The 13,141-nt window shown below is 36.6% G+C and overlaps 1 long non-coding RNA gene across 2 annotated transcripts; it reads right to left on the bottom strand.

The window, feature by feature from the left end:
• Window positions 1-8,153: 8,153 nt before the first annotated feature.
• Window positions 8,154-12,525, bottom strand: LOC129349037 (uncharacterized). 2 transcript variants are annotated; one of them, XR_008601835.1, is made up of 3 exons: window positions 12,132-12,525; window positions 9,731-9,879; window positions 8,154-8,651 (listed from the first exon to the last, which is right to left on the bottom strand). It is a non-coding gene; the product is annotated as an uncharacterized LOC129349037 (long non-coding RNA). The 2 variants fall into 2 exon arrangements; XR_008601836.1 differs by having other exon boundaries at window positions 8,154-8,598.
• Window positions 12,526-13,141: the final 616 nt, after the last annotated feature.

Genomic DNA, 13,141 nt, shown 5'->3' with positions numbered 1-13,141 from the left:
ACTGCCAGATACCATTCAGTCTGAGATATTAAGAATAAATAAATGTGCATAATGTGGAAATGAACAGATTCTATTTTTATTTATTCCTACAGCAGCTGCAGATAAAGTTCCAGAATGTGGAGGAATTTAGTCTCACAATCACAGACAAATATTATCTGAAAGTTGGGTTATTGTTGTTTATCAGCATAATACAAAAAGATTCATGTTAGACATATTCCAGTTAAGACTCTAGAATATCAGGATTTATGTAAATTTACCTCAATAATATGAATGTTCAGGTTAAGGTTGTACAGTGATATTTATTATGCAAGTTTAGCTGATTAAAGTTTATGACTCTGCACTAAAATATTATTTAAATTGACATCATTATTATATTTAGAGTCAGATCCTACAGTATTGAAATTAAGAAATCAAATATTCTATAAAATGTAAATACACTGAACTCATTTGGATATATTTAAGTGAGACTCTACAATATTATTTGACACAAATCTATCTAAATCAAAATTTTAATCATTTTTACTCCAAACATTTACTGGACTGATTTAAATATTAAAATCACTCCTTTCTAGTTCTTTGCTGTACGTTCAAACCTGAGGCCTTAAATAGAAACACACAAGTATCTGATTGAAGGAACTTCTGCAGAGTCCTGGTTCCAGAACATGATGATAGAATTATAGACAAACTTTAACAAAAGCTGCCTGAGAGTTTACAGGTTTTTATGTTGGATTTCTTCAGTAATTTAATGAGAGTTATCAGCAAAAATCAAGTGTTCATTTGATGAACTTCATTTCCTGAAACATCCAGAATTGAAGCTCATATCTTTGGCAGCTGTAAAGTTTCTGCTCCTTCAAAGTTCACAACACAATGAATTAATTCCTAAAACACTCAATGCTGGAGAGTGTTTGATGCTGAAGCAGTGATCAGTTTTTCTGTTTCTTCTCTGGAGATGCACAATAAGGGACGTCTGCAGAGACTGAGAAAGAGTCTCACCACATCCTGACATGAGGAAAAAGACTTTATTGAAGACTACAATGAGAAAAACTATCAGACAGCAGACGGCTGCATTCAAGGTGAGATCTGAACATTTGATCTGGAACAGGAATTCAATAACAGCAGCATGAGCTTCATTTCAGTCTGTAGCTGCTGAATTCATGGATGAATCATCTGGCACTAGAGAGGAAGACTATCAAACATCCACGTCAGCTGATGGAGGTCCAAGAGTCTCACTGAACAAACAACCTACAGAGTGAAGACCTCGAATCTGATTGGACGGCCTCCTATTCAGCCACGTGTGAACAAATGCCTCTAAGTTGATTTGTTTTCTAAAATAAATCTAGTTTGAGTCCTAATCTATGCCTGTGTGTTTGCTTCTTTACACCGCTGTTAACAGTTTAGGCTGTTAAATTGTTCCAGATAAGACAAGTACAAGATTCTTCAGAGCCGTTCTACCACGAGCCTGACAGGAAGAACTCCAACAGCTACTGAATGTTCCTGTGGTCCCCTCAAGGCTACAGGAGGAGTCCTACGAGGACGAGCCGGTCCACCTGATGGAGGCCAGTCGCTGCGGTTAGAAGCCAACACAGACTACGTGGACTTCTACTGGACCACATGGAGGCCTTCAAACCGGACCAACAAGTTCAGCGACTCCCCGACTCGTGGGTCTGAGGACGCCGCCGAGCCTCGGTCCAGCCGGCCTCCTGTCTGTGGGTGTTTGAGTGCTGAGAGGTTTGTGGATGCATGTGAACATGTCTGTGTTGAAACAGTAGCTTTGGACTCAGTAACGCCAGGAAAAACCAAGAGCTGCTTTATTTGTGACTTCCACTAAAAAAACTGATGAAAATAAGTTTGGCAGGGTTCTGACTGATAACAGATTATTAAATAATGAAAGTAATCCTTTAAATATTCCTTTAAACAATCCTTTTAGGTCTACATTTCCTTTACACTGACTTCTTGGTATATGTACAAGTATTTTGGGTGGAATATACCATTAAGCCTAATGTTCAAGGGTTCTTCTGGGAATATACCATTAAACCAACCTTTTAGGTAAATGTTCCAGGATGTTGGGTAGAATATACCATCAGATCAACCTTTTAGATCTACAATGGAAGATTTAAAGTAGAATATTACTCCAAACCATCCTTTAGGTCTACATTTAAGGTGGAATACTCCTTTACACCAAGATTTTTTGGTCTACATTGAAGGATTTTAGGTGGAATATTCCTTTTAACCAGCCCCTCAGGTCTCTTTGAGGATTTTGGATAGGAATACTCAGTTAAACCAACATTTTAGGTGCATGTCCAAGGATTTTTGGTGGAATGTTCTTTAAGGTGGATGTGTGAGGACCTTGTAGGTGGAATACTTCCTGAAACCAACCTGTTAGGTCAACATTCAAAGATTTAAGGTGGAATATTCCTTTAAGCCAACCTAAATTTCATATTTTGATCATTATCAAGTGAGAAACCTCAATCCAGACTCCTCATAATGACGTTTGAGATTTATGCTGCTGTTATTTGTTTAGTCCAGAACTAAATGACAGAAATCCACAACTGTAATTTTATTTCAGGACTCGGTTATGAAATGTCAAAACAATCCATGTGCCTAAAAACACAACAGCTTTACAAACTCTAAGATTAAACTCTCCACAAGGATCCAAAATAAGTTGGACTTCTACATGAGAGCTTTAATTATTCTTCATCTACTTCCTGAAAAGTTTGGTCAATAAAAAAGACAAAAATTAATATTTTTAGCTGAACTAAAGACAGACTTTGTGATTTTTCTGCTCACGTTGTGTTGTTGTAAACTTCCTCTTTCAAATAAATATCCTCCTAACCCCCTGGAAACCAGCGTTTGTCCTGTTTTTGTGTTGCTCCTCGGCGACCCTAGACAGCCAGGTCATAATGTTTTTGGAGCAACACACCATACTATGACGTTTTTACAATGAGGGTTCTACTATGGAACCAGTTTGACATGTTCAGGTGTTCTTTGTGTGAAAACTCAGAGATTTCAGGTATCAGAAGGTGGTTTTCAACTTTCTTTGTTAACTTTCTGCTTCAACTTTAAATTAAATTTCCTTCACTAAGCCAGCCCTCTGGACTTCCAGGAAGCTGTGTTCCTATTGGCTGTCCAGGTGGCTGCTTGGTGTTATCAGGAACACCTGAGCAGCTTGGTGTTATCAGGAACACCTGAGCAGCTCAGTGTCTTCCTGCTTTATTTAGCTGCAGACAAACATTTCCTCTGCTTCTCTTCACCTGGGTTTGGCTCCATTGCTTTAGTTTGTTCTTTAGGCGTTGGCTTGCAGCTTCCAGCAGTAAAATCGTCTTTAATGTGTTTCTTGGTGTGTTTTAGGGCTTTGTACTGGATAGTTGTCTTGGTACATGTGGTTCTTTAGCCACAATTAGCACATGGTGCTAATGTGTGCAGTGATTAGTGGATTTGCTGCAGCTGATTTAGAGGTTTTTGGTCAGACGCATTCTGTATTCTTGTTTGTGAACCAAGGTTGGTTGTCCAGAAGGTAAGAGTTCCTGTCCTGATTCTCTGTTCTCAGAGCTTCTCTGGTAGACTGTAGGAGACTTTAGCATTTGGGTTGTGCTAGTTTGGTTTTTGTATGGTTTCATTTGGACGACTATCTTGAGGCCCCTCCATGTGGTTTAGTGAAGTTTTCTGGAACAGTTCTACAAAGCAACCTGCAGCAGAAGAGACTTTGAGAGTTTTTAGGAAGTTCTGGAGACCAGACTTTAGAGCAGCAGAAACATTTGTCAGCAGTTTGAGCAGGAGAAGGTGAGCTTCAGAGTAGAAATGAGGAGAAGGAAACCTTCTTGACCCGTGTGGTGAGGTCCTGTACCAAGAGTTTGAGCAGGTTGTGAAGAGTCTGTAGTTCTTTGGTCTGAAAGCACAAGAAGAGTCGACTCATTAAAGGAGAAAACAGGAGATATTGTTGGTTTTTCTGTCGCTCTGCAGTTTCCAGTGTCCTTAGACTGAATGTCAAGTTTATATTTTAAATGATTTCCCATGTGAGCCCAAGAAGACTTCAATAAACTCCCTCCATCCCCTGAACACAACACATTTTATTACCATGTTAAATCTTTTTTTTAAATACGTTTTTGAGTTTTAATCATAGTTTTAGCATAGTTTTTTCTCTTTGCTTGTTTAGTTTTGTCATCTGTGTGAAAGGTTCTAAACAAATAAAGCTGAATTGATAAACTGAATAATTGACTAACTCATGATTGTGACAACAGAAGTGTTTTCATTGTGATTTAAGGGTTTGTTTCATTTTTAAGGTTGGGGTTAAAATCTTGACAGAAAAGAAAAGATTGAAGAAATAAACTACATTAAAAAAAAAGCAATTAAAGGAAAAAACATTTAATACAATAAAACTTTTAAAAAGAAAATTAAACATTAAATACAATTAAATTATATTAAACAAACTATTTAATTAGATAATTAAACAGAAGATACAAAACATGTAATTCTGAAATTAAACAAAAATTTTAAACAAAAATATTAAACATTAAAGATGAAATATTTTAGATAATTAAACATTTAAAAAAATACAATTAAACAAGAAGAATATTAAACATTTAAAAAATACAAAACATTTTATTAGATTATTAAACATTTAGGAAGACAAAACATTGAATTAAAAAATGAAATGTTTAATTAGAAAATTAAATCTTAAAGACAATAAAACTTTAAATAGGAATCAAAAAGAAAATACAATGAAGCATTTAAAAAGAAAATTAAACATTGAAAGGTGGTAAAACATTAAAAAAAAAAACTTAAAGATTTAATCGAAAAATTAAACATTGGGAAAGAAAAGGAATTTTTTTCAAACAAGCCAGTAAAACATTTGAAAAAACAACAATTAAACATTAAAAAGAGAAAACATTTTGAAAGCAAATCAGACATTAGAAAAGAACAAAAGGTGAGAAAAGAGCAAAACTAAACGTTTAAGAAGAATAAAACTCAAGACAAAACATTTGAAAAGATACCAGTTAAACTTTAGAAGATCAAATTAAACAGAAGAGACAATAAATTGATGAAAAAGAGCAAAAACAGATAAAGCTCAAAGCGTTTTCTAGTCTGAAATGAAAACATCAAGTTGTTTCTTCAAACATTTCCTCTTTCTATGTTCTTGGTTTGATTGTGGACAGATTTACTAAGAACTCATTTCAGAAAACTGCTTTCCAGATAAAGTCTACTTGTAGTTGAAGGCATTGATCAAACTAATGTTACCTTCTGATCTCCACAAACTTTACTGTTCAGTGAAGAGAATCAAAGTTTGTTGAGGATTTCTAAAAAACCCACAGGTGAAGGTCTGAGAAGAACTCAGATGGATGGTCTAAATGTGAAATCAAGACTCATGGTCACAAGTTTTAAGGCTTCTGTTAACCAGAAAGTTGAAACTAACAGAGAAGTACTGAGAAACTTTTAAAACTTCAGTCCTCAGAGTGTCTGAAGGTTCAAACTAACAGAGAAGTCCTGAGAAACTTTTACAATTTCAGTCCTCAGACTGTCTGAAGGTTCAAACTAACAGAGAACTACTCAGGAACTTAGAAGATTTCAGTCCTTGGATTGTCTGAAGGTTCAGTCTAACAGAGAACTACTGTGGGACTTAGAAAATTTCAGCCCTCAGACTGTGTGAAAGCTCAGGTCCTGAGGACTCGGGAGGTGTGGAGGCTTGGAAAGTCTTGGAACTGAGGGTTCCACCCTCCAGCACAAAGGCCGAAGTCCAACCTCCTGAGAAAAACGGTCGAGTCGAGACTCGAGTTAAAAAAAAAGTCGAAAACGACAAAAAATAGATGATAAATGCGCAAAAAAAAGAAGAATTAGTATCTGAGCGAGTAGCTCAGGAGGATAAGAAGAAGACTACCAACTGGAAGGTCGCAGGTTCAAGACCCGCCACCGGCCTTTTTCATTCTTTGTCTTTGTCAGTATTTTGAGAAAATTTAAGAAGTGTCTGGTCTTGAACCAGCGACCTGCAGCTCCATAGGCAAATCCTTAACTCACTGAGCTACAGATCAGATACAAAGAAATAAATTCGTCGTCCCTTTGGCATCGTAGTTTCTGAAGTGACCACATGGGTGGAGCCAAGGCGGAGTCTGGGTGGAGTCAGGGCGGAGAGTAGGCGGGGAGGTGGGTGGCGGCCTCCCCCCTCTACTCCCCCACCTCCCCCCACCACCCACCACACCTTCCCCCGCCCCACGAGTTCTTCGAGTCTCCACGAGTTCTTCCAGTCTCCACGGGTTTTCCCGAGTTTCTGGAGTTTCCACCAGGTCAGAGGCAGAACAAGTTGTCATGAAGAGGTGTTGAAGTCGGCCAGGATGGACTGACTTTTTACAGCAACTAGAAGGAAGACCACTAGAAGAGCAGGTCTTTAACCACCATCCATAAAATCCATGGAGTCGCTCCAGAGAAATGAAGGGAGGTCAACTTTTATCAACCTCCATCCACATGTTCAACTTCATATCTTTACTTGGACATTTTTAGCACCACAATCCTTTAGTATCACACTTTATTATCATTTATTAGGACTTTAATGGAATCCACCAGCAGATTTAGTTTTTCTTGACAAACTTTATTCTTGTCGTCGTGGGACTGCAGTACTTAAAACTCTTCCTTCTATTTGACCTCATGTTTATTAGTTTTAGTGGAGAAAATTATTTTAATTGTTGATTAGTCTCTTAAAAACCAAAAAATAAATTGGATTAGTCAAGGGCTTTAAATTTCTTACTTTGTTACATTTTAAATATGACAAAAAATAAATAAAAATAAAGCGTCTTGAGACAATTTGACCTGTAATTGGCGTTATATAAATAAAATTTAATTAAACTGTATGTATCTTGTAATGTTGGAGTAATTCAGCCATATATGTTGGAAAACACATTTTCTTTGTCCATTAATCTGTTGATTGTTTTCTCCACTAATTCATTTCTTGTTTTGGTTTATAAAATGTCAAACCCAAATATATTCAGTTTACTGTCATAAAAACCAAAAAGATTTACATTCATGATGCAGGAATCAGGCAGTTTTTCACTTTTTATCTTAGATTAGTCAGAAAAATAGTTGATAATGTGTGAATTGTTGCAGTTTGTGAGCCGTAAAAGGTTTTAATCTTTGGGGCCCGAGTGTCAAAACACATTTAGAAACCAACATCAACAAAACACTCAACAAAGATTTGAACATCATTAAAGGGAAATCCAACTTTTGCATGACAATGTCTAATAAAAGGACATTTATTTCCAACGTAAATGTGTGATATTCATCCTCTGGAGCTTTCTCTTCACATCGTCTTCCACCTGGACTGGTTTGGTCGGGAGGATGTGCAACAAACATTTGAAAATCTGCACTTTACCATCAATGGATGACTCTACAGTTTAATCTCTACATAAATGAGACTGAGTCTGGTCTCTCATTAACTCCTAAGTTTAGGGAAAGTTCAAACAAAAGAGGACAGTTCAGATCAGACTTGAGAATGAGCTTATTTTGAACAAATACCTCAGACTTTCTGAGCTTCAGCACCTCTAGTAAGATATTTTAACAACAAGCAACTCAAGAGATCCAGAAGTTGGAGAGAGTTAGCTTTAGCTGAGCCAAAGAACATGTGGGATGCTAACCTAGCAAACATTTCAGACTTTTCTCTGTGAATTCAGAGAAATAATTTCCTATTTAATGACAGAGCTACACATCTGAACTCAGTCTCATTAAAACAGACTCTAATTCAGTGTCATCCATCCATATTAAAGTGCAGTTACCCAAAATGTTTGCTGCATGAGCTCCAACAAAACCTGTCCAGGTAGAAGGCCACTTTGACAAACAGGAAGTGGACGATTCCAAGCAGATTTATAGAAGGGGGAACCGGACTGTACTAAGTGTGGTTGAGTATAAAGGGGTGTTTTGTGGGTTTTTAAGGCCGATAATGATTATTAGTGAGACATTTGGAGTAGATAATCATTTGCAGTAAATGAAAGTATTTAAAATCTTGGAGTTAAACTTAGAAGAACACAAACTCTAACAGAAAACTTTGTTGATACGTTTTTGTTTTGTTTACAGATGTTAAGTTAAAGGAGTTTTATTCCTGACGTATAACCAATCAAGTCACTCCAGAAGACAGAGCGACCACAGGTAGATAAAGGTTCACAGCCAAAGCAGCGCCATTTTAAAATGTATTTATTACCGTAAATCAGTAAAAAATAAAATAATGATAATCAGTAAATCAGTCAGCCCACAATTACTACAATTCTACAATGTATGTCTCTTTCCTTTGACTTGTTATTTGTACAATATACGATGTATATGATGGTGTTTTTCATACCAAAGGCTATACTATGATGTTTTCTTAGAGACATACGATGCTACTCTGTTCTGGCTCTGGGCTGCTGCACTCCTCCTCTGTTGTTTTCTGGATTGTACTCAGCTGCATGCCTTCGTCCACCCGGCCTCCGTTGACTCGTTCCGCCTGCCGTCTCTGGAGCTGAAGCTGGATTGGAACAGACCAAAGTACAGTCCAATCACGATGCCAGCTGCCTCTCAAAAGGCTCCTTCATCTGGCAGGTGGCAGTACTTCTTCTGAGGGGAAGCTGAGCTGGTCCAGCAGAACTTTGGAGATGTGTTCCAGTGGTTGGTGGATATGTGGGGAGATAGAGAGGGACCTTTGAATTGTTCACAAAGGAAAACAGGGAACCCATTGGTAGCTTTAGTTTAGGGTGCTACTGCGGTGTGTTTTTGGGCTTTAAGAGGTGAACAGGAAGAGGGTTTTTTTCCTATTGATTATCTTTTACTTTGTTCCTGGTTGGAATGCCCATCAATGTCAACGTGAAGTTCACTTTTAGTTCTGTTTATTTATTTTTATTTTACTAACACCCATTTGTTTTTAACCCCCTCACATGTTGTGTTGTTGTAAACTTACTCTTTCAAATAAATACTCGTCTAACCCTCTGGAAACCAGCGTTTGGACTGTTTTTGTGTTGCTCCTCACCTACTTCAGACAGCCGGGACATAAAAACGTTTTGTGGACTAAAGGCTATACTATGATGTTTTAAGAGCGACTCGCTATACTATAACGTTTTTGAGCGACATGCTATCATATGACGTTTTTAGAGCAACATGCTAAACTATAACGTTTTTGAGCGACATGCTATACTATGACGTTTTTGAGCGACATGCTATACTATGACGTTTTTGAGCGACATGCTATACTATGACGTTTTTAGAGCGACACACTATACTATAGGCTTTTTTAATTGACATATTACTATGAATTTTTTTGTTTTAGTTTTTTTGTTGTTTTTTAGCAACATATAAGAATTTGAACAGTTTTAAAAATTACTATACTTTTACTTGTCCAATGAAATATTATTCTTTGGCATTTTTTAGATGACACATTATACTCTGTTTTCTTGAATAACATACTATTTTGACAATATACTGCACTATGACATTTTTTGAACCACATATAATACATGACAATTTTAGGCAACATCCTATCATTTTGCGCTTTTGAACCACATAATAATCTATGTTTTTTTTTTTGCCGACATGCTATACTATGAACTACAGGCCATACTATTTTAAGTATACTATACTTTGACATTTTCTGAACTACATTCTATACTATGGTGTTTTACACAGAGTGCATTGATTACATGTTGATTTATAATCTAGATTTTTTTCTGTTTTGTTTTTTGATGGGATTACCACAGACTTGACCCTGAACACCGTTAACACCCACCTCATGGAGACGCTGCCTAAGATCTCAAGGCTGCTTGGTCGTGGTCTTTCTGGTCCTGCTCCAGAACGCCTTCATCAACTATGTCTTCTTTTGAAGAGGTCGTCAGATGCTGCAATCTCTGACCTTAAGGAGGAACTGCTACTTTCACTCTGTAACGAGACGGTGGTTATTTTAAAGACCCAGCTCCTGGTGGCTTTGAGTGAAAGTTTAACATCCATCAAAACGGAACTACAGACAGTTAAATCTGAGCTGTGGGTCAGTATTTCAAACATCAAGTCCGACCCAGCTGTCCTAAAGCACGCTGTGGATGAAACGGAAACTTCACTCTCCACATCACCGACGACATCGTCACACTCCAAAGCAGAGCACCTGTCTGCTGAACTTTTAAAAGTGGACTATAAATGTGAAGAATGTGAGCAGCAGGAGACTGTGAGCAGCGGAACAGATGTGATCAGAAAGAAGTCATTTTCTTTTTTCTTTTCTTTCTGGTTGACTTGATGCTGTCAGATGCAGATGTTGGAGCTGATTCTGATCTTTCAGGATAAAAAGCTGCTTTTCCTTCACAGACTTTTCAGGAAATTATTCTCTCAGGTTTTCTCTGATATTTATATTATTTCTGATTATTTCATTATTGTAAAAGAGTTTGAGGCATAAAGACTCATTTAGTTATTTTATTCCTGAAATCTTTGACGTAGCAGAACTAAACTTCCATTTTCCTTCTTGTACTTCTGATACTAGAACTAAACGTATCTTCAACACGGATCATCTGGTTTTAATGAATCAGCAGCAACATCACAACAACAAATGAGACAATTTTCAACAAATTAATGAAACTGATGTCATTTAAAACTATCAGTCTGTTTTAGTGTCAAATTAAAGCTGATTACTGACAACAAGAACATTAATGTTACTGTTTTAATCACATTTAAGTTTCCTGAACGTTACATTAATGTCAACCAGCCACAGTTTTATGAATTTAATGAACCACATTACAGGAACACAAATCACTTCAGCTGTTGACAGGAAACAACACAAACATCGTTAGCTTGATGCTACATTTAGCTGCTAATCAGGACTGGTCAGCTAGCTCGGTTAGCATCGCTGATTCACATTAAAGCTAATATTCACTGGATGCTAACTCTCTTCTCTGGTCAACACACACAAATAAACTCCACCAACTCCTGGGGTTCACTGCTCACATTATATCTGACTCTGAAGTTGAACATAAAGTTCATTAAAACTGGCACCGATCAGTAAATTATCATTTATTACCGACCAGCTGTCGGAGTCCTTCAGTGTCTGTTGGTCCAATCAGTCGAAGGACTGAATTACTGAACTGAAAACTGATTAAAACAAGACAACGAACAGTAAAACTGTCTGTGGAAAATGTGCTGCTGCTCCACCGATAAATACCAACAAACTAAAACAAGCTTGGTGGAAGTGTTGCTTCTAGTGATCTTTTAATAAATAGCAAATATCAGGCTTTTATTTTTCTGGAAGTAAAAGGAAACGTTGCTTATCCGTAGTTTCACTAACTTAAATTAAGCTGCACTTTCACCATGTTCTAACTGATAGATCATTTTTTTATATTAAAATAGCTGCACTTCCTTTGTACATTTGGTCGTTTCTTATGTTGCTGCTGATTCATTGCAATTATATTTTAATAATATCACTTTAAATACAGATAATAAAAAAAATGGCTCTGAAATACTCAATGACCTGATACATCATCTAGTGTTAAACTGAATAAGAATTCTTAATAATATAAAATGTATCTAACTGAGCTGTATTAATTAAATCGAGATATTTCAAATTGAAAGAAACACAACATTGACTGAAAGATTTCAGTCAATTAAACTTTAAATTCATTGACCTAAGAAAACCATCCTTTAATGTCTTACCATAAAATGACCTACATTTTTAAAAAATATCGGTGCAAAGTAAAAGTTTCACATTAAAGATGAATCACTGATGAACATTTAATTGCTCAGCAGATATTCAGGACTACTGACAACACAGAACCTTAACGTTTTAATCACATTCAAGTTTTCTAAACGTTATATTAATGTGAACCAGCGTCTCCATGAACAGTTTTATCAACTAAATGCACCACATTACTGTAACACAACAGACTTCAGCTGTTTACATGAAACTCAACACAAACATCGTTAGCTTAATGCTACGTTAGCTTTAATCAGGCTATACCTGAGCAGCTAGCTCGGTTAGCATCGCTAACATTAAAGCTAACATTTACCGGATGCTAACGTTCTTCTCTGGTCAACACACACAGAAATAAACTCCACCAACATCTGGAGTGCATGACACACATTACATCTGACACTAAAGCTGCATATAAAGTGCATTAAAAGCGGCACCGATACGAAAATAAACATTAACTTACCGAACTATCAGAGTCCTTTCAGTGTCTGCTGGTAGAATCAGCCGAAGGGAGAAAACTGGTTAAAACAAGTCAACGGGCAGAAAAACTGTCTGTGGAAAATGTTCTGCTGCTGCACCGATAAATAAACCAACAGTTATTATATCAGAATTAATCCAAACGAGGAGAGCAGAGTCTCTGCTGCCTCCTCCATAGGACCTGTCAATCATTCCAGACCGGACTTTCAATCAAGTAGCCCCGCCCCCTGGCTTCGCAAAACTTTAACGCTCTATAAAAAAAAAAACAAAAAAAACAAAAACAATATTGATTTATTTTAAGATCGGCCACCTGATCTCTCATTTTGACCATGAAAATTAACGAAAAAAATTTTGTATACACCGTACTCTGTTTGGCTCCACACTTGCTGATGACCACTTCCGGTCTCAGAAAATGAAAAAACGAAACTTTTTTCGTTTCTATATCTTTCTGATTTTACTTTGTTATTCTAAATATAAAATGAAAATCAAAGCATTTTTAAAGTTTCGTTTATCCCTTTTTGATCATGAAAAGGAAAAACGCCTTGTATTTCAGTTTTAATTGTTGCATTTTAAAACGAAAATCAAATAACTACTCGTTTTGTTTTTCAATACCCGTTTCAGAACGGAAAATCCAATTCCTAAAATATACACGGACCCTTATGGCCCACTCTATATACCTTTTTTCAGTTACTGGCCACTGCGTGAGTGTTGGAAGTTAAAACAGGAAAGATAATATGCTTAGCTCCTACCTTCACACAGCATGTTTTAATAGAAATTGACTGTTAAATTGAGTATCTAAATCGCGGAACACAAGGATTTTTTAGGGCTGAAGGCATAAAGAGACAGAAGTTGATGAAATGGCAAAAAGGGCCATCACCTAGGAGAAATTAAATCTGGAAATGCATACAAAATAACTACAAAGGCAGATTATCTTACATGCTTTACAATTATTAAAATAACTGGAGCTCAATTAAAAAAAAAAAAAAAGTTACATTG

This window comes from Amphiprion ocellaris, chromosome 5 (assembly GCF_022539595.1).
Source record: "Amphiprion ocellaris isolate individual 3 ecotype Okinawa chromosome 5, ASM2253959v1, whole genome shotgun sequence".
In the NCBI taxonomy this organism is placed as follows: domain Eukaryota; kingdom Metazoa; phylum Chordata; class Actinopteri; family Pomacentridae; genus Amphiprion; species Amphiprion ocellaris.
Note: the sequence above shows the minus strand (reverse complement) of the source record. Positions and strands in the feature narration are given on the sequence as shown.